We start from the raw sequence: 26,060 nt of genomic DNA, 5'->3' as shown, positions 1-26,060 counted from the left end.
CCCAAGCAACTCTCTCAAGGAGACATTTAAAAGGAATTACAATAATTTGTGTACTCTGAGTTAGATTCACTGGAGAAATAGTGCCCCAAAGCTCATTAACACTCAGAATACTTGAACAAGCCAAGCCTCTTGGAATAATTTGATTTAAGTTTTCAAATATTTTGTGATTAATTAGGCAGGCTTTAGTAGTGTATTCAAAGTGAATGCTTTATTTTTACAAAGACACAGAAAAGATTTGTTAGGTCCTATTTCATTTTTTTACTCCACATAAATGAATATGTGCAAGCTCCACTTGACACTTAATTCAAGTACCTCCTCATGCAGTTGGAATAGATATGAAAATCAAGACGCTTGATGGCTGACAATCCATCAGACTCTGTCCCTACCCCCACCCCACCATTTCCCCCATCCAAGCCCTGGCACTCAGAGCAGCCTTGTGCAAATCTGAGCTCCCTCCAGCCCAGGCTGCACCTGCAGGTTTCAGCTCCTTGGCTCCAACCCCCACCTGCTTTCCTTGGAGTAAGAGCTGCCTGAGACACAGAGGGATGTTCAATTCTTGTCAGCCAACAAAGCCAAGGGAAGACACAGCTCCATCAAATGCAGAAGTCATTCCTCTGCTGGCTATTAAATCCACTTGGCACAGTAGCCAGTCTCAGAGCAATGGAAAACACTTTCTGTGTCCAGCACAGATCCCAAGGTCCCCCCAAACCCACCCTGCCCCGATTCTGCCCAGATTTTCTCTTTCCACACACGAGTCACAGGCTGAAGTCAGGAGCTTCCTCCATGCCCAGAGGGAGGAAAAGAGAGAAAGTGGATGAAGAGCTCTCCTGTGCAGAGCCAAGGTCCCAAGTGCCCCTGCAGTGGGAACCACAACTCATCAGGTTTGTGTCCTTTGGGCTCAGGGATGGTGACACTCAGAGGCACAGAAAGGTTTCTTGCCAACAAACAGGAGTTGAACATTTGAACAATTTAATAACCATCACAGACTTTCCTTTTTCTTAGAACTGTTTAAACCTGCTCTGGACTGAAAACCCAGAAAAACACTGGCAGCTCACACCTGTGGCCCACCGAGGTCTGGGACCCTGCATTCCAGTGCCAGAGGGACTGAGAAGAGACTGAGTGAGCCAACTACAACCCACAAAAAGGACTTTCTGAATTGCCATCTCTTCAGAACTCTGAGGGGGTTTATTTCATATTATTCATGCTTGTGAACACTTTACTTGTTAAATAAACTGATTTTTTCCATTTTCTCCAGGGAAGTCTTCTCCTGAAATAGTAGGGAGAGGGGCTGCTTGAACTTGATTTGTAGACGGACTCCTTTTGGAGGTTTCCTCACAAAATTTGCCCTAAACCAGGACAAACAGTCACAATTGTGCCACTTCACCAGTGGCACAACTCCCCAGCCCCCCAGGAAAAGAAAGGACATGTAAAGTTCTCTAAACATTTGGCCTGCTTTGCTGCAAAAGTCGTGCTGCATACACAGTGCAGTGTGGAAAGCCAAGAGAAGCTGCAGCAGGTGGCAAATCTTGGGACAGAAGCTCGACCTTGTTCTCCATGAGAGGTTCTTGTCAAGAGCAGACAGGAGAAGATTCCTGGAGAAGTGGAACAGCTTTGCAGAAGTGCAATGAAAATGAAAGAAAGTATCTAAGATGTTTTCCTCTTTCTTTCTATGCTCCCCTTTTCCATGTTGCACGACTTCTCCATGCCATGAATTCCAAATGGATCTCACCTCTAAGATGGGTCATTTAGCAAGTTATAAACACTCTAAAATACCATGAGCTACACGCAGTTTTCCTTCCCCTGTTTTTACTGGAAAGCAACGCTGCAGACACAGGTGCAGTGCTTGGGTCAGGTACGAATCCTACAGCAAGGGAATGTGCCCCAAGTGTGTTTGAGCCTCGGCAAGGACAATGCACAGCAGCGACACAGCAGAGGGGATTCCTCTGCCAGTGTGCAGGAGTCAGGACTCTGGATCTGGGCTCCACACTGCAAAGTTCCCGTGTCTGGACAGACGAAGGGGCTGTCCCCGGGGCGCGCGGGGCTCGGCCGTGGGGCTCGTGGGGCGAGCGGGGAACGGACACGCGGACAAACGGCCTCGGTGCTTCAGTTGCAGAGGCAGCAGCGGCGGCGGCGGCAGCAGCGGCGGCAGCAGCGGCAGCAGCAAAAGCAGTTTTTCTCTTCTTTCTCGTTCTCTCCTCCCTCCCCCGCTCTCGGACACCTTCCCCTCGGTGTCCTTCCCCGGTGTCCCTCTCCTCTCCCCGCCTCCTTCTCCCCATGCCGGGCCGGGCCATGCCCCCGGCCCGCCCCCGGCCCCGGGCGGGGCTGCCCCGTCCCCGGCCCCGCCCGCCCCGCCGCGGTCTCGCCTCCGCCCGGCTCTGGCCGTGCTGGCGGTGGCGCTGCCGGGCGGGCATCAGTGCCTGGGGCTGGGCCGGCATCGCCGCCCTTTGGCTCCGCCTGGCCCGAGCCCGGCCCCGGCCCCGCCGCAGGGTCCGGCCCCGGCGCCGGCGCCTCCCGGGCCCCGCGGAGGACACACGCGGCACGGCCGCTCCCGCCGCCCCCGCTGCGGCTTCCCCGGCCCGAGCTCCGCCGCTCGGCAGCGCGGCCGCCGGCCCCGAGCCTCCCGTGTCCCGTTGCCGAGACCGAAGGCCTGGGGATGGCCGGCCCGAGGCGCTCGGGGGGCGCTCGGGGGCCGCTCCTGGCCCCGGGCCGAGCGCTGACAGCCGCGTCCCGCCCGCAGGGAAGGCGCAGGAGGCCCTGCAGGAGCGGTACCGAGTGGGTTCGCTGCTGGGGCGCGGCGGCTTCGGCAGAGTGTTCGCAGCCACGCGGCTCTCGGACGGCGCCCCGGTGAGCGGCGGGGCCGGCGGCGGGCATGGAGGAGGAGGAGGAGGAGGAGGAGGAGGAAGGAGAAGGAGGAGAAGGAAGAGAAGGAGCAGGAGGAAGGAGGGAGAGGAGGAGAAGTGGGAAGAAGGGAGAGGAGGAGGAGGAGGAGGATGGAGGAGGAAGTGAAGGAGGAGGAGGAAAGAGGAGGCAGAGCAGGAGGAGAAGGAAGGAGGGAGAGAAGAAGGAGAAGGAAGGAGGGAGAGGAGGAGAAGGAGGATGGAGGAGGAAGAGAAGGAGGAGGCGGAGGAGGAGGAGAGGGAAGCAGGAGGATGGGGCTCGGCAGGGCGGGCGGCGAGCTCAGCCCGCTGCTGCCTTTGGCTTGCAGGTGGCCATCAAAAGGGTGCCACGGAACCGCGTCCGGCGCTGGGGCGAGCTGGTGAGTGAGCGGGGCCAGCGGGAACAGCCGGGCCGTGCCGGGCGGGGATGAGGCGAGGCCCGGCATGGGGGAAGCCACCAGGACGCCTCGATGGGGAGCGGGCGTGGGGCCAGCGCAGGGCGCAGAGCATCCCGGGCTGGCTGAGGGGTTCCCCTGCCCTGGCGCGACATCAGTCCCACTGGTGGCACCGTGGTCCTCCCGCAGCCCGACGGCACCAGCGCACCCCTGGAGATCGTCCTGCTGGACAAGGTGTCCACCGGCTTCCCTGGTGTGGTCCAGCTGCTGGAGTGGTTTGAGCTCCCCAACAGCATCGTGATGGTGCTGGAGCGGCCGGAGCGGTCTCAGGACCTCCTGCATTTCATTCGGGCACGGAGGTTCCTGTCTGAAGAGGTGGCACGGGAGCTGTTCCGCCAGGTGCTGGAGGCCGTGCGGCACTGCACCAGCCGCGGGGTCCTGCACCGTGACATAAAACCAGAGAACATCCTGGTTGACCTGGCCACTGGCCAGGCAAAATTGATCGACTTTGGCTGTGGCACCTACCTGCAGGACACAGCCTACACTGACTTTGCAGGTGAGCCCGGGCAGGGGTGTGCTCCCGGTCCTACTATCTCATGGCCCAACATCTCACAGGCCAAGCTGGGTGTGGCAGCGAGGATTCTCCCTTTTGCTGCCAGTCAGGGTACTGAGTCTTTACCTGAGCTGCTTTTGAGCGGGGCTGGGTGGGGAGGCATCTTCCAGCCCTGCTGGCGGCCTTTGCCCAGCACTCTGCCTGGGGCTGGGGTTGGAGCAGCAGCTGCCAGCCTGACAAAAGCACCCGTGGGTGGGGGTAGCAGAGGAGGGGGCCAGGACCAGTGCACCAGCCAGTTTGGTGTGCAGGTGAGAGGAAGGGCTTGGACTGCTCCACTCACCTTGTTTTCATAATATTTTATGAAAACATAAAATATTGCCTTCATAATATCTTTGGGGCACTGCAGGTAGGGAAGATAAGGACCTGTTTTTTTCCCCCAGCCCTGAGTGGGTTTTTTCTTTATATGTCATGGTCAGACCTTGCTGGGGCTTCTGCTGCCCTCTTCCAACACCAGTGGCTTCTTGTCCAGCCCTGAGTTTGTACACAATCCCAGGTGCTGGCGAGAGTGCAGCAGTCACTCCGTGTGTCACTGGGGCAGCCCCTGCATGCCCAGGGATGCTGGGGCCAGGCTCTGGAAGCAGCAGCATCCCCCTGATGAACTCCATCTGTATTCCACAGGAACACTGTCATACAGCCCCCCAGAATGGACCCGCTTGGGCTGGTACCATGGCGAGGCAGCAACAATCTGGTCCCTGGGCATCCTGCTGCACCAGATGGTCTGCGGGCAGCACCCTTTCAGGAGGGGCCGGAAGATCAGCTGGGACCATCAGCTCTCGCTGCCACAGCGGCTCTCTCCAGGTGGATCCTCATCTCTGGCCACGGGGGAATACCAGTGCTGGGAGACAGCAGCGGGCTTGTGAGCATCTCACTCTGGCAGCCGCTGAGGAGGTGGCACATGTCCTGCTCTCCTGCTCTCCTCCACAACAGGGAATTGATCGGAAAGTTTAGGCCCAGCTGGGAGCACAAAAGCAGCATGGCCTGGGCATGGGAAGAGTGGGGCAAAGCAGACAGGAGCCTTCTCTAGCTGACTGGTGGTTTCTGGTTTCTCTGCCCAGAGTGCCAAGAACTTATCAGGTGGTGCTTATCCATGCACTTCTTGGACAGACCTTCCTTAGAAGACCTGTTCTATGAGCCATGGATACAGGATATTCACCTGTCATAGATGAAGGGAGAGAGCCTCATGCACACTTTGCTGCAGGGCCCTGGTAAGTTACAGCTCCACACATGCCCTGGCAATCAGAAGCAAGGAAACCCAGACTTTTTTCCTTGTCTATATCAATGCACTGGGGTTGTTGGTGGGAACACGCAGCCCTTGTGCTGGAGCTGAGCTGCTCTGCCCAGCACTGGTGGCTGCCATCCAAGGTGGTTTTGCTTGTCCCGGTTGCCTGACAGCTGGGGCCCTGGGCAGAGCCCTGACAGCCTGGTCTGACCCCCAGGGAAGGAGAAGGAGCCCCTGGAGAAGCTGTACCAGGTGGGGCTGCTGGAGACAGCGAGGACGACATCAAGGATGACAACCTCTTCCTCAACTTGGACACTGGCAGCTGAAGATGATGGACTTCTGGCACCTTCTCCAAAGCCAGGCTCCACAGCGAATTTGCAGATGAGTCCACAACCGGGGAAATGCTCCCAGATTTGTACATTGCTCAGACTGGCTGGGAACAAAAGGTTCTCCTTGTTCTGGGGCAGATGCAACTTCAGTCGGCTGCCCAGCTGCTTTTTGGCAGGGCTGGGGGCATGGGTTGGGGTGGATACAAAATGGGAGTTGGCTCCTGGCCCTGCTAACAGCCCCCACCACCCAGCATGGCCTAGGCTGAGGCTGGGGCTGGGGCTGGGGCAGCCAGCCCAACACAAGCAAACCCCCATGGTGGGAGCAGAGGTGGGACTCCAGAACCTGTGCAGGGGCTGCTTTGCTTTGCAGGCAAGGAATGGCTTGGCCTGCTCCACTGCCCTTGTTTGCTTTGGGATCACTGTTATTTTGGGAGGCAGTGCAGGAGGGAAGAAAGAAAGTGTGGGCTTCTCTCCCCCATGGGTGGGATTTTCCCTAGCATGTGGGGGTTGGGCCTTCCTCAGACCCCTGACAGAGATAAGAGTTTTTTTCTTGCTTCCCCTTGTCTCTAATCACTTTTCAACAGTTTGTTGTTTGTTTTTCTCGAGGAAGCGTTCAATGTAAGGTCCAGTCGGGATTGGGAAGTGCTTGGGAGCAGCTGCAGCGTGGATGGGCCGTGCCCTTGGAGAAGGCTGAGGACATCATTTGGGACCAGCTTTTCTCCCAGCAGAGGATGGCATGAGGTGAGTCCCCGTCTGCTTGGCATGGTGGGATCAGAGCTTTTGGGAGATGGCAACAAGCACAAGGAGTCTCCTGCTCTGGGCAGCTGCTGAGGGCTGGATGTGCTGTGGCTGGCTGCAGGCTGGGAATGTCCTGCCCTCCTGCTCTGCTCCCAAAGGCAGCAGTGATGGGCAGCTCTGGGCACGGCTCTGGGCACAGCCAGCATGGCCTGGGCTCTGTGGGCAGCTGGGACAAGGGGACAGGAGACTTCAGCTGACGGGTGGTTTCTGGTTTCTCTCCTTGCAGCCGGGCTCTGCGGGTGCTGAGGCTGCTCTGGGCTCTGCCAGGGCTCTGCTGGGCTCTGCCCTGGGCACAGCTGGGCTGGCTCTGCCCTCCCATTGCTATGACAGCTTTGCATCAGATGAGCCCGTTTGAGCACAGTGCCTGAGCTTTCTGCTTTGGCAGGTGAGTGAGACTCTCCTGTAGGCCAGGAGATTGCAGCTGGGGTCACACATTCAATTGGCAAGGACCCAAACTCTCCACAGTCCCAGCTGACCCCCTGAATCTCTGCAGGAATGCCTGGATCTCCACTATTCATTCTTCATTTCTTTTTGGCTGTAATTGTGTAGTTTCACTTTCTTCCTCCTCTAGAAGTGCCATGAGTGGCCAAAGCTGGCAAGTGAGCCGTGTTCCTGAGGCAGTGCAGTCTGGAGCTGATGGATGGAGAATTGCCCTTCCCACTTCCAAACCAGAGCAAAAAGCCGTAAGTGGGATTTTTCATCCATAAGAAACCCCTGACAGTTTCAGAGGGAATGTGCAGCTCATTCCCAGAGTGAGAAGGAAGGTCATCTTCTAAAGAATTTGGGGTTTGACAGAGTTTAGATTCCCAGTCCTGTCTGGAGTTGGAAGGGCCCCAATCAATTTCCTATTGCTTTGACCACAATTTAAAATCACAATGTTGGAAACAAGCCCCAAAAACTTTAAAAAAGGCTGCTGAGGTCAGTAAGATGGATCCATGCCATCAGCACATTTACAATGTAAATAACTGAGTTCTCTTTTTAAAAAGATCATTTACCTCTTAATGCAAAGTTACAGAAGTTGTTTCACTAACACTTGGATTTTATTTTTATCTTTTACAATTCATCTAATTGGGTTTGTTTTCTTTTTCCTTTTTTTTTTTTCTCTAAATAGAGGTTCTGGCCCTCTTGCAACCAAAAGGGAAAGGGCCCCACCAAGCCTTGTTACCCACAGACAACATGGTAAAACTGAACGCTAAAGGACCTTGTGGGCATTATTCTGGAATTAAAAAGGTGCCAGCTCCATGGACAACAGAATTATTGTTCCTAACTTGAATGAGATTGAGCAAAAAGAATGAAGAACGGTGTCACTAAAGTACTACAGATGTCTGTAATTTGTACCTTGATAGTCAGCCAGAACCTTTGTTTGCCAAAACACCTCCAGAGTTTCACCAAGGGATCAGTCATCAAAAATGTTTTGAAAATGTAAAGACCAAGGTAGCCAAAGCACTCAGTGTCACTAATTGCTGGGTATGTTCTCACCTGAAGCTGGGAGGAATGGGGTTCCCTTGGAGGGGAACCCTGTGTGGTGGCCAGAACTCTGTCAATGGGCTCTGCCTCGTAACGGAGTCAGTGAAGGGACAGTTACAGAAAACTCTGCTGTGGGACACAGGAATACAATGATCAGTGAGACAGGATTCACTCAGATTTCCCGTCAGGAGAAACCCAACCCTGTTATAGTTCTAGAGGCAACAGTGTCAGAAGATTTCTGTGCTTTACCATCACTGCCAATGTCAGTAGAACTTGGGGTGCTGCAGCTGGTCAGTGTCAGTGTCACACCACTCCCAGCTGCAGGGCCACCATTTAGGCTCCTTCAGCAACAAGCACACAGAAGACTTAGGGTCCAGAGAACATTTTCCTCCCAAAGAGTGCCTTGGGTTTTAGAAAGCAAAAGATTCTGGTTCACCCTGCGCCCCATGTGCCCTGCCCTGTCCCGTGGAGTTGACATGAAGGAGCTGAATGGATTATTAGAAGAGGTAGCAAATGATGCTGTTAAAATGTCCAATAGCACATCCTATGAGCTCCAACAAACACAAATGGGGACTCCAGGGAACCGCATGGCCTCGGATTATCTGCTTGCTGGCCAAGGAGGAACCTGGGCTATCTGGGGACGGGGATGTTGCACTGCTAGCAGTGATGGGTTTGAAGGCCAACAGTCAGGAATCACCTTGACAGAAAGAGCAGTAGAAGAGTGGCAGAAAGAAGAAAATTTTTCTTGGTGGGATTGGCTTCATGGCTGCCCAATTAGAGGCTGCTGTGAAATGCATTTGTGGCAGGGCCTGTGATCATTGCAGTGTGTGCACTTGGTGAGTTGCTGGGACACTTTGTGCTGGGAAGTGGAGTATTGAGACCTTCCTTAAAAGAGACAGTATCAAGAAAAGAGAGGCATTTGGTAAATAAGGGAGAATAGCAACAATTTAAGCATGTTTTAAAAGGAATGTGAATAGTTCTGAGTAATGAATTTAAACTGCACTTAATTGTAGAACAAGAGGAGATGCCTTTTTGCTTAATACTTAAATGTAAGCTGTGTTACTGAAAGAATTGTTACGAAGGTTGTAGTTGATTGTAGGTCTCAGAACCAATCAAAGTACCGAGGCCTGAACAAGTTGTGGTGATCAAAGCCTGAACAGGCCCTGAGGCAAAGCTCATCTCTAGATGAACCTTCCAAGCAAATGTTGTATTTGTATCCACTCATTAACGAAGCATGATTAACAACATGATCCATGTATGTGTTCCTTGGTAAAACATGGATTTATCTTTCTGTATTTAGAAACAGACAAGGCCACATCTGGTCTTCTTTGGGGGTGAAGGATCAAAGTCAACTCCCTTGGTTCCTCCTTCATCCCTGGCCAGGCTTTGGGAGAAAGCAGTCAGGAGAATGAAAGCAGATGTTCTCACACTAGCAGTGATGCCAGCTTGTTTGTTTAACAGTGTAAAAGCTGGGTCCTCTCACAGCTTTGGGGTTGGAGCTTCATTGGCTGCAGAGGTGGAGGCACCTGCAGGAATTCCCAGTGTCTGGGAGTGGCTCTCCAGTCCTTGGCTTCCCCCAGCTGATGTGTGGCTGTGGATGATGGTAAAGCCTGAGGCTAACTGGTGATGGATCTTTCCTTAATCACTCCAGGCAATCTCTGGTAACAATGACTGGATGCATTGCTGAGCTTTTTTGTAATGCTTTGCTAATGATGATGTGCTTTGCTGAGCTTATCCTTTTGTAATTCTTTGCAGCTGTGCATGATATAAATGACACAATTCCTTCAGTTGGTGTCTGTGTCTTTGGTGCTGACCCTGCCCACTGGTGAAACAGGGCCCCCTCCAGCCTAAGTGTTACCTGGGAAGAGAAAAGCCATCACTCCAAATGTCCCCCCTTCCTCCTTGTTCCCCTCACTTTATACCCTGAGCGTGATGCCCTATGGTCTGGGGTATCCCCGGGGTCAGTGGGGGCCACCTGTCCTGGCTGTGTCCCCTCCCAAGCTCTCCCACAGCCCCAGCCCCTCTCCAGCGTGGCCAGAGGAGGGGCAGGCCAGGCTTTGGCTCAGTGGGAGCTGAGCAAGAGCAAAAGCATCTCTGTGTGCCCAGCCCTGTGCTCAGCACCCGGCCCAGCAGCGTCTCAGTGCCAGGGTCTGTGCCATCAGTCCCTGCCAGGGGTTTCCATGGCACCTGCCAGGCCAGGTGACCCAGGTGTGGTGTCCCAGTGAGGGCTGCCATGCAAACAGTGCCCAGCACTGCCCCTTTCTGTCTGCCTGACCCGGCCTTGGCCCTGGCCCTGGTGTTTGCTGCTGGTTCCGCGGCGCCTGACCGGCCTGCGCGGCACAGGGCAGGCGGCCACGGCACAAACCCACAGCAAGGGCTCCCCTCTGGCTCTGGGCAGTGACAGCAGCCCTGAGCAATGGGCTGGCGCAGTGGGCTCGGTGCAGTGTCCATGGCAGCAGTCCCTTGCAATGGCCAGTGCAGGTTGGGATGATGATCCACCCTCACAGCCGGCCCAGGGCAGGTGTGCGGTGCCCTTCCCCACTGCCTGTCTGCACAGAAGCACTTCCAGAGCTCTCTGCCTCTCCCTTCCCTCACTCCTGAGTCACTCACACACCTCCCAAGGACCCACTGGGAGCTTTGAGCTGCAAGGAGTGCAAAGCTGGTCTGTCCTTCAGGAGTTGCTCTCATTCTGCCCTGAGCCAACTCTGGATTTGTGTTCATTGCAGAACTTCCTGTGTGTCTACAGCATTCCTTGCAGGGCTCTGCCTTGGGGAAGGGGAACCTCCTTGAAGTACCTAGGGCTTGCACACACTTGAGGAGTGTGTCTGTTTTAAATAGGGAAGCTTAGGAGTTTTAGATTGCTTCAAAAAGTAAAAGAAGAACACCCCTCTTTGCCTGAGTGCAGCCATTTCTCCAAGCACAGCAGGTCCCAGGTGACTGAGCAGAGACAGGACGGGCTTGGGCTATGTGGAGCAAGGTTGTCCACACTGCCTCAGACCTCAAGGCACAGCTTCTCTGACTAGGCCAGACATCCTCAGGAGAGTCCCTGGGCCAATATCAGTCGCTGAATGCTGCAGCCACCTCTGCTCTAAATAGAACAATCATAAAATACACTCTTCAAAGAGGAATGTGGATTTATTGGAAGCTCTTGCAAATAGTTTTCCATCAGTATTGTAGGAAACCTTCCTAATGAACTGCACTAGAGCAGAGGGAGATCTGGGCAGAGCCATGGTTTGTCAGGACTTGCTTGATCCCAGTGAGTCCCGTGGTGCATTTAGAGCTGAGCCCTGGAAGCTCAGGGCCTGAGAGGAGATTGCACCAACCTAACCAGGAGTCAAAATCCGAGGGAAAAACCCAAAGTGTCTCAAAGCATGAATGGGTCCCCTGAGGTCCATCCACAACACAGACCCCTCATGGACTCATTGGAGAAGAGAATTGGAGGCCAGGATGGCACAAACCTCTCAGAGACTCAGTGTGGGAAGGAAAAAGGGAAGTACCTTAAAAGAACTGCAGCACCTTCAAGCATCATTGAGCCCCATTGAGTGTTGTCACTGACAAAGAATCTCCAGGGACCAATTCCAGCAGATAATTGGAAGCCATGGCTGCACAAAGCTCTCAGGGACTCCAAGGCAAAGCCCAAGTCCTTGGAAGAAGCTGCAGTCCCTGGGAGCATGAAGGAGGGCGCAGGGCCATTGCTGCCCAAGGCTGCCCAGGCCAGGAGTGCAGGGAGGCAAAGGCTCTGTGTGAGCAGCTCAGCTGCTGAGCAGAGCCTGGGCTGGCTGGAGGCAGCAGAAAGGCCAAGGCCTGAGCCCCAGCCCAGGGAAGGCAGATCCTGTCCCTGCCCGCTTGCTCAGGGCTCTGCTGGGAGCACTGGCACATGGAGGGGTGCTGAGGGCAGGACAAGGGATGGCAGTGCCCAGCCTGGCTGGGGCTGTGCCAGGAGGCCCCAGTGCCTCAGGACAAGGTGTCTCCTCCTCACAGCCCTTGGTGGCAAGATGCTGCTGGGCCCCAGGGCACCAAGGCTTGGCTTCTCCTGGCCACTGCCAGCCTTGCCAGGGCCCTTGGCCATGTCCAGCACAGCTTGTCCTGCGCTGTCCCACAGCTCTGCTGTGTCCCTGCAGGCTGCACACTCCCCTCTCGCTGCCCCGGGGCCCTGCCCTGCCATATCCAGCCCTGCCCTGCCCCTGCCATGCCCAGGCCATGTCTGCAGTCCCCCCAGACCATGGGTGGGGGTGGGCAAGTGTTCCTGAGGGCACAGGGAGGGGACAGCTGGGCTGGACTGACCCAAGGGATCTCCCATTCCATGCAATGTCACGGTCAGCAATAAACTGAGGGAAAGGAAGGGGATAGGGCTGGCAGGGAGGGCTGTGGATGTTTTCTACCAAGACATTTCTCACACAAAACACAAACTACACGTTCTGGATCCTGTCCTGCCAGGAGGTGGCTGGATATTTTCTGCTGATGGGAATCAGCAATAGGGGATTGATTTCATTTGTTGTTTCTTTGCTTCCACCTGTGGCCTTTGCCTTTTGAGGCCCTTGCTGAGGAGGGTGTAGAAGCCCATAAGATCAGGACCTGGTTTGCGTATCCCAAACATCAAAAACTGGATGGCTGTGGGACCAACCAAGGATTGGTAAGAACAGCCAAGTCTTCTTGGCAATAACACACTGTGAGGAAGAACAGGCTGTGGCTGCAGAAGGGGCCATGCAGATAAAGGCAGAACTTTTCCAGGACAAACATCCTTGCTCTGGCTCCTGAGCATAAGCAGGACATGGCCCAAGTGCAGGAATGAGAAGTGGGCATGGACTGTGGGGGGATCAACACCACCAAAGACCCCCAAAGCCTCTGAGCCATTTCCAGAAAGGTTCAGCAGAACAAACTGCACGTGATAAGTCATTTGCACAGAAAGTGAGACACTTATCACCAGGGCAGGGAAAAGTGATCAGTGAAGAGGTCCCCCCACCAAGCCCAGGCACATCTGTGCCCCAGCACCCTGGACATCCCATTGGCTGGATCAATGCTGGAACCAGGACTGGGGATCTCCTCTCTCTCTAATTTCCTTTCTCTCTGCCCCTCTGATTCACATCTCTGTGTCTCTCCTGTCTGTGTCTCTCTTCCCTTTCACCTTTCCTCTTGTGCCTTTCTACAGAATCTATTGACATGCCCTTTTATAGCTCAGGGACTGACATCCCAGTTTTTATGCCAAATGCAAAATGAATTAATAAAACTTTATACGTCTTTTTGGATTCTCTGAGCTTTTTAATTTCTTTCAGCCACGAGCATCTACAAAACTTGGGTGCCTCCTTTGCCTTAAGTTTGGGAGATCACAGAGAGAGAGAGAGAAAGAGGCTCGCTGGGCCCCTGATGGCCGCACACATTTAACCCGCCAGTGTTGTTCTGCTCAGCTTTTCTCTAGCAGGCAGCATTAACCAGATGCAGCTGCGCAAGGCTTTCCAGCAATTTGGCATCATCCACAAAGGACTTGGAAGTGCATTTTGTCCCATGGCACAGGGAATATATGAATATTCCATTGTAGTTAAGGGCTGGTCACTGCGGGATGTCACCAGGGTGTGGCTGCCAGGAGGACTCTGTTCCATGGACAACATTTGACCCTCATTGTTCAGCCAAATTCCCATTCACCCCACATTCCATTCCTTCAGCCCATCTCTCTCCAATCTGGCTTTGAGGAGACCCAGCAGACCATGTCACAGACCGTGCTAAGGTCTGGGCAAAGAACATCCCCTTCTTTTCCCTCCCACGTGGGTTCTGCAGTCCCTGCCTTGTGCTGCCAGTGCCTGGAATGGCTGCAGGAGGATTTGCCACATCCCCTTCCCTGCTGAGCCTGACCAGTCTGTGACTGTCCCCATCCCCTCCCTGCCCTGTTTGCAGACTGGTTCTATGTCTGCCCTTCCCAAGTGCCCAGGACCCTCTGGGATGGCTCTGGCCTTTCCAGGGGCTTTGAGAGAGGTCTCACCGTGACACTGCCCAGCCTTCTCAACATCCCTGACACCAAAGGCCTCTGCCACATCCCTCAGTTCCAGGTCAGTACCCAGGGCATGGCAGAGCCCTGTCCAGGTCCTCAGGGTGGTTCATAAGGGAGGTAGCTTTGACTTCTCCCTGCAGACCCACCACTCTAATGTCCCTCTGTGCAGTCCGTGGCTGTCCTGAGCATTTCCCCTGGAGCCTCCCTGCCCTGGATGTTTCTCTCCATGCAGCCCTCAGCACATTGCAGGAAAGAACTTAGGTGGTTTTACAGAGGATGTTACTCTCTGAGTTCTGAGAAGTGACATTCACTTTTAAGGATTTTAAAAGTTTACTAAAACCTTTAACAAAATACAACAAAGGACTGAATAAGAAAAAAGGACGGTGCGATGCTGGGAGTTGGCAACCCCGGCAGCCATGAGCTCATCTATAAATTGGCTGCTCCAATTTTTGTACCCCTGGCGGTTGCCTCAGACAACCCTGGCCCCTGCCAAGGTCTGTCAGTCGACTCTTCTTTGCCGTTCATCCGTGGAGGTTTCTTTCTTGCCACTTGATGGGAGGTGAGGTGTTGTCATGCTGCACTTCCTAGTAACAAGCTCGCCCTTTTCTCAAATGTTTTCTGCAAAGCCACAGGTACGCACCCTCCTTCCTCATTCCTGGACTACTGAGGCCCTCTCTTGGCAACTGTACGGGCTGGGGAAGATGGACTATGGGGAGAACAGAGGACATCTAAACAACAAATCACAATAATGCAACTATAAGTCAATAGACTTTCCTTAACATACATATAATATTAATCTCTGAATTGCAAGAGCCAACCATTGCATTAGGCATTTATAACAGAGTGAAGTGGCCTCAAGGCACTGTTTGTGCCACTGGAATTGTGCCACCCCCAAGTGCTGATGATGGTTGTGATAGTAAAAGGGTTTTAAAATCATGGGGATTTAGGGTTAAAAGGAAAATTAAGCTTAGTAAGCCGTGAAAAAAAATACCCTAGGTACATGTAGGCCTTGTGCCTTGCTAGAACTGCACCTGTGTAGCTAGTACATGATAAATGATATACTTGTTAGATGTGATGATTGTTTAGTTATTAAATAAAATTACTGTTTAATCGTAAGAATAATCATGAGAAACTGTGGTCAGGGGCCTCAGAAAGATCATGAGAAACTCATGCTTGAATAAAGTCAATGTATACAATAGAACAATGTAAGTTTAATAATTAATATGTAAGTTATATAACGATAGAATATAAAATACATTCAGCTCAAAAGCCATGTGGAGTCAGATTTGGTCTGTACCCCTGATTCCCAGAGCTCTCAATAAAAGCACCTGCATATAATCATATCCTGTGATTGTGCGTGTTCCTGAACGTTGACAATCTGTTCTATGGTCCTTATCAAGTCCCCCCTTTTCTTGAGACAAACTTCCGTATGGGAACTAGTTTCTTAATATCTATATTTCATTTTGCAGCATAAGAAAACTTTGGTTTCTAACATTATTTCTAACGTGTCTTCTTCTGCACTCTCGTTGGCTAAGTGTTTCCCCAATTCCAGTTTGGTCATATCCACTTGGTGTGCTCTGCAATGCCTGATGGCAACTTCCTCTTGTTTCTAGATACTTTCAAGTGAACCCAAGATTTGTCCTCTGTTTTTGATCGGAGCTTTGATATGTCAAAAGGTCTTTTTCTTTCCAGAAATCCCAAGTGCATGTACCACTCCAAAGTGGTATTCTGATTAATTTCAAATGTAAACTCATTTTCCTTTACTCGATTCCAAAGCTCAAGTGACTGAAATTAGTTCTACTTTCTGGGCTGAAACACCAGAGGCGAGTGCTCCCAATTCGATTACATTGGGTTGTGGAGTCACTGCGTATCCAGGTATTTGGATAGGAAGTCTAGGGGCCTGGTGCTCTGACAGACCAGCTGCTCCTGCTGCCTGCTCTGCCTTTGGCATCTGCTCTACTGAGGGTATGGCAGCTGCAGCAGGATTTCCTGTGGGAAGAGGTACCACTGGTGACATAGCCCTGGGACTCCAGGGGCCCGTGGCTGTGCCCTCCAGCACTGGGGTGTCACCCACAGCGGGGCACGGGGGAAAGGTGAAGGGCATTAGAAGGGAGAGAATCCAGTGTCTAGGGACTGTGTGAGGGAAATAACAATTTATTTCCTTTTCCTTGAATAAAGAATTGCCAGAGCCCTGCTAGAGCTGCTGGGGGATTGGCCTCTTTCTGAGGTCCCTCCTCTTTTTGGGACACCATGTCCCCCCCGGGCAAGGGGCCCCTGTTCCAGCCAGGAGCAGAGGTGCTGTGCCTTCTGCCCCGGGCAGAGGGACCTGCTGCTGTCACCACCTCTGGCCACAGGTCCTCCTGATACTGGTCCTGCCCTGCAGGGATGGGCACAGGTGGGGAGTGGCAGTGAAACCCAGGGCAGGGCCTTTAACATGGACTGCTCTCAATGAGTCGTCGAGAAATTACAGTTTTCCTTTTTCTGCCAACCAAGGCTTTCAGTGTTTCTGTGTTTGTATTAATGAGAAGGGTTAGGGTTAGGGAAGAGTGTGGGTTTAGGGTTAGGATAGGGTGTGGGTTTAGGGTTAGGGTTAGGTTGGAGTGTGGGTTTGTGGTTAAACGGAGAGTAAAGTGTTGTCTGCATTCAATTGATTTTAATATTTTCTTTCATGGTATTTTATCTGAGAAAAGTCTGAAAATTAAGGACCTCTTTTTGGAATCTGCTATCTTTGCCCTTGATACTAGCTGAGTGACCCTTCAGAACTAAGGGAAAGCAAGAACTCTTTTGGCCACTTTTAGAGGGAGAAAATACCAAACCCAGACCTGTTTTCTGAATCCTCTGGAAAATCTGACTTATCCAAAAAAACATGATTAGGTATGTATCAATTTTCTGTTTGTCATTCATTCAGACACCTGTGAAGCCAGATCAGTAATGGTCTCTTTAATGATTTAACACAGCTGATTGCCATTAAATCCCTTGAAATTATGGCCTCAACTTTCAATGGTATTTTGAATATGAGAATTTCCATTTCAGGGAGGAACAGAATACATTTGCACAGTTCCATTATGGGTGGATTTTTTTTTCAGCACACAGATTCTCTCATTTCCCCTTCTTTAGCCTTAAGCATTAAAGTCAACCATCTGCTTTGGAAATGCAACTCAAATGTAACTCTTTCTACTATTTTGCTTAACTTATTTTTAGAGGCTGAAAACATTCAATTGTAATTTGCTTTATAGAATACTTAGTCATTGTGGGACTGGAAAAAGATTACAGGAATTTCTCCCATCATAGATTTTAAAATATTTTAAAACGCTATTATAAAGACTATTTATCAATATTTAATTTTTGTTTTCTGTGTAACCTTATTAAAACAAGCATTACCTAGCAGGCTTTCAGTTCAATTACAGCAGCTGCTTTTCAGCAGGCTAATTTTCCTGTAGGACTAGACAAGAAAAGTAACTTAGGAAATTGATTTTTCCACATTGTTGCAGTGGAGGAATGGTATTCCCCAGTTTTGTGCTCACCCTGATACAGCTGTCTAGGTTCGACAAGACAGGAATCTGCGAAGGAGGGCTAAAGCCTCCTGTGCAATGGAGAAGGTAAACCCCCTCCCTCCGAATTACTAGGAGTTTTAAATCAAAAGGCTCTCAGGCAAAGATATGGGAATGGGAGTAACAATTCTTTACTAGGAGAAAACTAGACAACAATTTAAAAAGGCAAATGCAATCGGTACAAACAAAACCAGAGAAAAAGTCCAGAACCTGAGGATTCGGGGTGCCAGTAGCAGTCCTGCTGGGACGATTGATCCCTTTGCAGTGGTTGATGAACTGCAGCTGCAGTGGTGATCTTTTGAAGGGTATAGTTTTCCTCTGAAGATCTGGTGGCAGTGGGGCCGGTCTTCCTCTGCGCCGGGGTTGCCTCCGAGCTCCGCCGCCGCCGCCTCCCCGGCTGTTTCGCTGCGAGATCCCGCGAAGAGAGAGAGAGAGCTGCTTCTCTGGGAGTCCCGCCCAGAGAGCTGCCTCGTCTCCCCAAAAAGCTACCCCTTTATACAATAATAGAGTGCTTGGCTTCCCCCTCTGGGTGGGACCCTTCACGGTGTTACATTTAACAGCCCAGCAGTGAGTCAGTCAATAGTGTATAAACAAACCATTGCCTCTACAGGGCAAACCATTGTCTTTGGGAGAGATAACAAAACCTGCCCAACCTTTCGACAGATGGCAAATAGAATACAAGCTTATTTTACAACCCAGGACAACCTAGCAGGTTTTCAGTTCAATTACAGCAGTTGCTTTTCAGCAGGCTAATTTTCCTGTAGGACTAGACAAGGAAAGTAACTTAGGAAATTGATTTTTCCACATTGTTGCAGTGTAGGAATGGTATTCCCCAGTTTTTTGCTCACCCTGATACAGCTCAGACCATGTGCCACTCACTGACTTCCCACCACTTTTCCTGTGGCAGGAGGAGAGAAGAGCACAAGCAGGTAAAGATCACAGGTTGAGCTAAGAACAATTTACTAGAAACAGCAGAGAAAAAAAACCCACAAATGGTAATAACAACACTAAAAGGAGACTGTACAAGAGGTGAACGAGTCACACATGATTGTTCACCATACAGAACTGGGCACACCCCACGATTTACGGCACACCGGCGGAGGAAGAACAAACCCCTTCCATTTCCCCCTGCCATGTGGCAGGTGATATCCAGTTACCCCAAGGTCCTGGCCGTGCTCCTCCTGGCTGCTGCAAAAATTACCCCTGTCCTGGCCGGATCCAGGACACGGGATCTGCCCTGCGGGTCCTGGCTCTTTGTCTGGGTGAGAGCCCCCCATGGCATCTGCCTGGCAAAAGGGACTTCAGGACAACCTATGACTTATGGACATTCCCCCTTCTGCCCCTGTCCCAGCTCCCTTTTTGCCTCCAGAAAACTTTGAACAGAAGTAGCACTTAGGTGCAGTTCTGCACATTCTGAACTGGCAGGAAGGTGACCCACATGTCACTCTAGGCACACGTGCAGCAAGGACAAAGAAAGTTTTTGAGGGGCCTGGATCTCAAGGTCTTTTGTTCCAGGACTACCACCTGTTACTTTCAGATTCTGCTCAGGGATAACCAGTGACCTTCTTTTTGTTCTAAACGAGACATAACCACGTGTGGCACATCAATTTTCACTTTTTTCCCCATTTATTTTCAAGTATATCCTATCAATCAGGACCATGGTGGCTCCTGCTCTGAGGTGCATTGGCCATTTCTGTAGTACATTGTTTGGTTGTCTTTTGAGAAATAGGCTCAAAATACCACAGGGTTACTTCCCTTACTCCCATTCTTTGAGCTAAAGATGGAGTTATTGTGCAAGGCAAAGGCACTCACGTATGAACAGTGCAAAGGGGTTAGTCAAACCTGGTTCCTCCAGAGCAGGGGTTGTCATCAATAACCTTTAAAATATATAGAAAGGCTGCTGGACATTCTGGAGTCCAGTGTAACACCTCCATGGATTCCTTTCATGATTCATACACAGGCTTTTCCAATAGGTCATAACTGGGGATCTATCATCAACACCATCCAGTCACTCCCAGAAAGGGAAACAGATGTGGGCTCTGGTGTTTGACAAATTGCTTCCTCCCTTTCTTTCCCCAAACTGCACTGTCCTTGTGAGTGGGACAGCCAGGAGATCAGACATGGGTAGATATAGACATGGTCTTGAAAACAAACACAAGATGTCATAGAAAATGTGCTTTGGCTGGTAATATTCAACACATTCTCAACTACATGCTCTTATTCTCTCTCCCTGTAATGACTGGACAACATTTATTTTTGGTGCCAGCTAACTTAAATCAGGAATAATCTTGGGTAGGGGGAGAATGACAATAAAACCATCATAAACTGAGTATAAAATGTTTATCTACATGTGTCAGTAACTTAAATGACCAGCTGCAGTCAGCACAATTATCAGCCTGTAATTGTGCTCAGGGCCAGCGTGGGCCTTTTCATGTCAGCTCCTCCTGCACAGCACATGGGGGCCTGGGCATGCTGCAGGCTTGTTTCCTTTTAGGAGATTGGGATGAGGAAAGGTCGGGGGTTTTGTCAAAGAGATGATATTTGAGTGACTGTGCATGTGCTGGAAGCCTCGCAGACTGACTGGCTCATGACAGGATGGCCCAGTGCTGGGGGGGCTGCACCTTGCTGCCCTGGTTAGGGGGTGTTAAGTTGCTCCTTTGCCTCAGAGAGAGCCAAGTGCAGCACTTTTGTGCAGAAACACTTCATTAGCCCTGGTTTGCAAAGCTACTGCAGCAACTGGTGTGGCCAGAGCAGCCCTTTCTGCACTTGGAAATGAGCTGAGTCAGTCATGGGATAAGGCAGGGCATTCCCCATGTGTGCACATTTGAACTCCCTGTGCCCCGACTGTGTCACGTTCCGCTTCTCAGTGACATCCCGCCCAGCCTGGAACATGGAACTCCCCGTTACCAAGGACACGTGGACATTGTCACCAGCACACAGCAGGACCGCTCAGACCCTTCGGCAGCTGCGGTGAGAACGGAGGTGTCAGAGCGACAGCGAGTGTTGGTCCAGCTTAGCTGGTTCTAGCACACGTTGGTCAAGAGGCTGATCCACACACAGAGTGGAGGTGATTATTTACAGTTCTGTGCAGAAATGGGGGGCTCAGGGACAAATTGACAAAGCCAACACCACAAGAAGTACAGTGTCTTTAGTATTTCTACATTTTAGTAAAGAAAGGAATTAGTGTTCATTGACTGCAAGTTCCCAAGTTCTCTTCATAATTAGTATTCTGTCTGCTGTTGGGTAATGATCCTCTCACTTGTCATGTTCATTAGTCTGCATGCTCAGTCTCTCCCTTCTTTTATGTCAATGGTTTCTTGAGCGCATGGCCATGGTCTGCCCCTGCTGGAATGGCCTTTTACCTCACAGGAGGTGATTCAGCACAGTTTCTGCATAGGCTTTATCAGTTTGTTCCTTTCCTTGGGGGTTCTGCCAAATGTCCTTGTGCCCCTAAATTCTGCATTCTTTGTGCCCACCATCAGTGGTACATCCTTCTTCCCAAGCCTTGCTAACCTCCCCGGTGTCTGAGGCAGCTGAAGCCTGTCAAGCCCTACACCTCAACCAGGCAATTCAGCCAAGAAGTAACCTGCCTTTCAAAGGCCTGGCCATCACTCCTTGGCTACTTCTTGTTGCATGGGAATAATCTCCCTTCTTGTTGATGAGCCTTGAATGCCAGAAAGGACAAACATCAAAGAGCACATTTTCCTTACAAACATTTTGCATTTTACAGATTCTCCAGCAGGACCAGTGGCTGTGTGGGAGCCGGAGCAGCCGAGGCAGAGCAGGATGGCGGAGCTGTGGGCCTGGGCACGATCCAGAGCGTTCCCCAGGGCCCCGGTCTGCACTGCGTCCCGCAGGGCCCCCGACAGCACTGCCGTGCCCGTCAGGGTGACCCAGAGGTGCCAGGACCAAGAGGTGAGGGGCAGGTGTCGGGCTCTGCGGGCTGCCAGCGGGTGGGGGCTTGGCCATGGTGTTGGTGTCAGTGCTGTCGACCCCGCGGGACCTGTTGGGCAGGGCTGGGGCCCCACTGGTGCTCCAAGGGCCCCTTTGAGGCAGCTGCCCGGGGGAAGCCACTCGCAGGGATGACACGGAAGAGGTGCCAACGGAAGGGGGAAGTTCTCTGATGGATGTGTTTCTCAGGGATGACACTGAGGAGGTGCCAGTGAAAGTCAGATGTTCTCAATGCTGGGACACTCAGGAAATTCATGCTCTGGGCATGGCTCTTGGTCAAAATGCATGGATTTCTCATTGCTCCATGTTTGCACTGCACTCACCAAACATGTCAGGATAAAGGAAACTCTCTAACAGTATTTTTTAGTATTAGGAATAACCATTTCTTTATTCTCAGCTGTGATGCATAGTGGAGAACTCCAGCCACATGCACACCATTTACAAAGCTATTCCAAACAAAGAAATTTCAGCAATTTTTGAAAACAAAAAAATTAATCTTCATTGGTTCCAAATTACATAATTTCTTCAATTAAGTAATATTCTATCTTCTCTTTGGTATTGATGTCTCCCTTCTGGTGGTAATTCATTCACATCTTTCAGTCCATTCATCATAGCTTTTTAGATTTTATAACAGACAATTTTGCCAACAGAATGAAGCAGTTGGATGGCAGTAGTTGTTTTCGTTAAAAAATGTACTTAGGCTGATGAACATTTTAGTGATTTTTAACCTCCCGCAGAATGTGATACATTCTGTATTAAATTATGAGATCGGCCAAGCAACACAAATTTTGTTATATCTGATTAACCTAGGATAAACTGCTTCCATTTCACAGCTGTAAAGTATTGCATCTAGAGCTGAGGACAAGAGCAAGGGTTTTCATGCCTATTGCGAGTCAAAATTCACCTTATGCAGATTAAATTCTTCTTGGAGCTGACTCCAAGATGTGCTTCCTTAGTACCAAATAAGTCCCAGCATCAGGTTGCATCCAAAATTCTTATCTTTTTGTGAACCACTCTCACCTGGATTGTTAGCTGAACAATAGTTCAGTTGTACTCAGGTGCTTGATTTCAAGGGAAGCCTGTGCCTATACATTCCAGAACTGGGAAAGGGTGACTTGCTACTTGAACGCTTGGCTGCGTTAGAGGCCAGGTGAGGGTTGCTCTCTCAGGGCAGTTCTGTAGCCGGCTGCTTGCAGAGGGAGAACTGTGTCAAAGCAGCCCTTTCTAGTGATGTGACAGCAAACCTTTGCAAATACAGCTCTTGTTTAAAACAAAGGGCCTAGTTAATCAGCAGTAATGGAGAGTAGGCTGAAGTTTTTACAGAAAATATCTTTTTCCTTTTAGCCAAATGCCAGGGAGGCATCGCACAATGGAAGTGCGCAGAATGTCAACTTGTATAACCCAGCTGGAGGTATGATTGCCTTTCACATTTTGCTCAATGTCTGTAAGATTTTCAACTTGGTAATTCATTTTTGCAGCATATTCTTGGGACAGGGGATCTCTTGTGTTCAGAGATCTCAACTGGAGCTGGGATGCCCTCAGGTCAACCTTGCAGTCTCTTGTCACTGCACTTAGCCACTGGTTTGTTTTTGCCCTGTGAAAACCTGCTAGTCCTTCCTTGTTGGCATATTGGTTGATGGGATGCAACTTGGAACATTGAGGTCAAGGTTTAGACTACTCCTAAATTCACAGCCTTGGTAGCTAAGGTTTTGCTTTTGGAGTATCTAGGCAGTGTCATTATCCTTTAAATTTAAATGGGTAAACCTATGCAACCTTGAGAATGTTGCATAGAGAATTTCATAAGGTCAGTGTGGGAAACTTTGCTTGATTTAATTTTTTTGTCTCGGTCATTAATACATGAGTGTTGCCACAACACTGTGTTGGGTTTTTGTCAAGGAAATTGAAAGGAAGATATTGATGTCATCTTCCCCACGGATTCCATCATTTCCCCCAAAGCACAATGCACTTAGGTGATGTCATTTGTTATTAATCTGTTCTCAATGCTGTTTCCCCAAGGAGCCTGGCTTCAGGCAGACTCGAGGTGCACATTCCCCTTACAGGCACTCAGTGGTGCTGCCTGCAGCAGTGAGCTGAGCCAGGTACAGCCAGCTGCCCTGAGAAAAGCAGGCTCTCACCTGGCTGTGGCTGCAGGCACCTGCCTGCAGGGACTTCCCTGCCACTGCAAGTGCAGCTCTTGCTCTGCCTTAGCCTACTGCAGAGCATTTTAAACTAGTGCCATGGTGGCTTTTTGCAGAGACAAACTAAACTTCACATTTCTCATTGGGGACATTCTGTTTCGCATGTGAATGATGATTTGTGTGATTCTTGGTGGTGGTGTGCACAGATCCTAAGGGAATATTTAGCATTCGGTAACTGAGGGACTGGCAGTAGTGAGACAATTGTGGAACTTGGCACCGCTTTGGCTTTAGGCTGGCACAGAGAAACTTAGGTGAGACAGGTCTGGTTGCTGCTAGGGTACAGGGTGCCTTTGCAACATGCTCCATGCTGTACCAGTTAGGGACTGGGCTTTGTCACAGAATCAGAGAATCAGAATCAGACTTGGAAGGGATCCACAAGCATTTGCAAGTGCAGCTCTGTCCCCAAGAATCCCACCAGGTGCCTGTGGAACTTGTCCAAATGTTTTCCGAGCTTTAGTGGACTTGGGACCATGAGCAGTCTTGTGGGGAGCCTGTCCCAATGCCTGATCACCCTCTGGGTGAAGACCTCTTACCTAATTTCCATCTTAATGCTTGCTTATGGCTTCAGGTAATTTTCTTTAGAAGTCATTCAGGGGTATGGTTTTAGGAGGTTTTTTGTTTAAATGCTGTGGGAAGTTTCTCTATCCACATTGGATTGAACTTCTCAGAACATTAGCAGTGTCTACACTCGACAACTGGCATGTTCACCGTGTTCTAAATAATTGAAGCATGTGATGTTTGTGCAATTAGGTTTGCAGACAAATATCAGAGAGGCATGGTCCAAGGAACAGGAAGTGGAGAAGGGCATTAAAAATTTGAGCTACATTGAAAGACTGAAGGAGCGTGTCAAGAAAGGTCAGTCTCTGTGTGTGTGACGGAAGAGACAGAGCTCCCAGATTTCTCACCAATATGCATCAAGTCTCCATCAGCCACTAAGCAGGAGTTCCTGGTTTCAAAACAGTGCTTGCTGTGTCATATCCCCTCCCTTGACCTGCTGGCCATGTTTCACCTGATGCAGCCCAGGACACGGTTGCCTTTCTGGGCAGCCAGCACACGCTGCCAGCTCATGCCCAGCCTCTCATCCACCAGCGCCCCCAAGTCCTCCCCACCTTCATCCCAGGCTCCTCATCCCATCCCAGCATCCATGCCCAGCTGGGATAGGGCATGTCCCAACCCCAAAGATGCAGCACTTTGCACTTGGCCTTGTTGAATCTGATGAGGTACCCAGGGCCCTACTTGCCAAAGTTCTCCATGTCCCTCTGGATGGCATCCCAGGCCTCTGGTGTTGGCAAACTTGCCAAAGAAGCATTTAATCCCACTGTCCATATCATTCTTGACATAGCTTAGTGCTTGAGCTTACAAACTGGAGAAATCAAATGAAAACCACCATGCATATAAAGAGTTTTTCATCAATACCTCACCTCCAGTACCACTCCTTCACATGGTATTTTTAATGTCTGTTTCTTCCTAGTGCTTTACTGTCTGGATTCGTAATGATCTATAAATTCTGAACAAATAGAGTTTCAACAGTCTCGGTACATCCTTTTGCATCAACTACCTTGCTTCCTCCTACTCCCCATTTGACAATTTGTTTTCTGTTTTTTTCTTTACTGAAGTGAAAATACCAGAGCTCAGGGGAGGCCCACACAGCTCTCCAGATCTTGTGCCCGAGAGGAAGAGAACGATGCCCATGAACCCTGCAAAATACATCAGGAGACTTTTCAGTGCTGTTTCTCAACGATCCATCAGAGACAGGGTGATTCATTTACTGGCTCTGAAGAATTACAAGAAGTCAGAGCTACTCGCCTGCTTAGAGAGAGAGGGAGTTGTGGAAAAGGACAAGGAGTCCCTTGGAAAGATCCTTCAGGAGGTGAGATCCTGGAGCTGCTGCCAGCAATGCTAACTCTTAGCAGTCTTACTTCAGGGTTTCAATTAGAATCTAATGAGAAGTTTAGGAAATGCTCTTTGTTTGCATTTTTCCATCCATTTTACCCAGTTTCCACCCAACTGCAAGTCCATGTGACAAAAAGAAAGAAATCTTCAAAACTTTGGAGGCCTTGTTGCTGTTTTTCTAGAATAGCTTACAATGTAAATTCTTTGTAAATTTGTTGCTTCTCATGCATTATTTTAATCCTCCCTCTTTTCCTTGCACTGGTAAACTGCTTCATGAAGTAACTTCAAAGGGTGAAACCCTCAACTGGGTGAAACACTTCACTGAGGTCCTTAAAATATCCTGGGACAAGTTTCAGAGGAGAGAATTTTGGTAGCTGCATAGGGCAGTATTTCATTTGAAGGGACTTGGTGGCCTCTCAATGGTATTTGCTTCTACTGGGGTCTGTGGGGATTGCCTTCCAGGGAAGGGTGTTCCAGGCAAATCCTACATGATAAAGATGGTGGCCCAACTTTGAACACAGATTTTCATTCCTGTTGTGTGCATTGAGTCTTTGACTTCCTTGGCACCTATTATTTCTCATAATTTTCCAGTTGTCCTTTTAGTGCCATTGGTATTTCTTTATTACAGCCATTCATATGATTCACATGGACTGAAGGATGCAGTGGCTGTTTCCTTCCTTTTTCAATATTCCCCATCAGTGTAGGCTGTTGCTGAATTATGCAAGCATTAACATATCAAGTAGCAATATTTCCTTTTGAGCTACGAAAAAGGTGATGATAAGATTTC

General features: G+C 50.3%; 1 pseudogene; it reads left to right on the top strand.

Annotated features, from left to right (window-relative positions):
- LOC144247838 (serine/threonine-protein kinase pim-1-like) overlaps nt 1–26,060 on the top strand; it is a 55,291-nt pseudogene that overhangs the window by 12,563 nt on the left and 16,668 nt on the right.

The sequence above is a fragment of the Lonchura striata genome, chromosome 32 (genome assembly GCF_050655825.1).
Source record: "Lonchura striata isolate lonStrDom1 chromosome 32, ASM5065582v1, whole genome shotgun sequence".
NCBI lineage: Eukaryota > Metazoa > Chordata > Aves > Passeriformes > Estrildidae > Lonchura > Lonchura striata.
The sequence above is the reverse complement of the archived record's forward strand: the minus strand, read 5'-3'. Positions and strand labels throughout refer to the sequence as shown.